Here is a 1,398-nt window from a genome sequence, read left to right as displayed (position 1 = left end):
CGAGGGACAAGCCCCGGGCCAGGTTTGGCGGATCCAACCACCAGCCCAGACTGTCCCTGGCATTCTGCGGGAGCGGGAGAATCATTTGGTAGTCCTGTGATACTGGTTTCCACCGGGAGAGGAGCGCCCACTGTAAGGTCCTGAGGTGCGCCAAAGCCCAAGGTACAAGGTCGATGGTGGACCCCATCACTCCCAGGAGTTGTAGGTAGTCCCAGGAGGTGGGCTCTGGTAATGCAGAGAACCGTCGTGTGTGATCCCGCAAGGATTGAGCCTTGTCCTGGTGCAGAAAAACTTTGCCCAGTAGGGTGTCGAAGGTCGCCCCCAAGAAATCCAAGCATTGCGAGGGAGTGAGGGAGCTCTTGGAGAAGTTCACTACCCATCCCAGGGAATGTAGAAATCGTACTAGTCGAGTCACCGCTGAGCGTCCATGATCGAATGACTTCGCCCGGATGAGCCAATCGTCCAGATAAGGATGAACCAGGATGCCTTCCTTCCGGAGAGCTGCAGCCACGACTATCATGATCTTGGTGAAGGTGCGCGGCGCCGTCGCCAATCCGAACGGGAGAGCCGTGAACTGAAAATGCTGGTCCAGGATTTTGAAACGAAGGAAACGGTGGTGGTCCGGGCGGATGGGAATGTGCAGGTAGGCCTCCGTTAAGTCCAGGGAGGCGAGAAACTCCCCCGATGTACCGCCGCAATCACTGATCGGAGCGTTTCCATGCGGAACCGAACGACTCGAAGGGATTTGTTGACTTCCTTGAGGTCTAGTATAGGCCGGAAAGAACCGTCCTTCTTTGGCACGACGAAATAGATGGAATAGTGGCCCGAGCCCACCTCTCCGAAGGGCACGGGCGCAATGGCGCCTATCTCCCGGAGTCTGTCCAGAGTCAGCTGCACCGCCCTTCTTTTGAGGTCCGAGCCACAGGGAGAAAAGATGAACCTTCCCTGCGGAGGGCGGACAAATTCCAATGCGTAGCCGTGTTTTTATGGTATCCAGGACCCACTGGTCCGAGGTGATCCGCGCTCACTCCGCGTAGAAAAACGTTAGCCGGCCCCCAATCCTGGGGACAGGGGAGTGGGCGAGACTGGCATCATTGTGAAGACTTGTTTAGAGGGGTTCCCGGGTCCGGGAGTAGTGCGTGCGGGCCGACGCCCGTGAAAGGAGCGCGACCAGGGCTGAGACCTGGGGGTGGATGGCCGGGCGCCCGCCTGTCTGTATTCCCTGTAGCGCCGCTGCGCTCTGGCTCTGGTCCGAGAAGAAGAAAACACTCTGGATGGACGAAACCTATCCTCCGGCAGCCGATGAACAGCGTTCTCCCCAGGGACTTGATGATCTGATCCAAATCCTCCCCGAAGAGGAACTTGCCCCTGAAGGGGAGAGAGCCCAGACTGGACTTC

Source organism: Rhinatrema bivittatum, chromosome 2 (genome assembly GCF_901001135.1).
Source record: "Rhinatrema bivittatum chromosome 2, aRhiBiv1.1, whole genome shotgun sequence".
Classification (NCBI taxonomy): Eukaryota; Metazoa; Chordata; class Amphibia; order Gymnophiona; family Rhinatrematidae; genus Rhinatrema; species Rhinatrema bivittatum.
The sequence above is the reverse complement of the archived record's forward strand: the minus strand, read 5'-3'. Positions refer to the sequence as shown.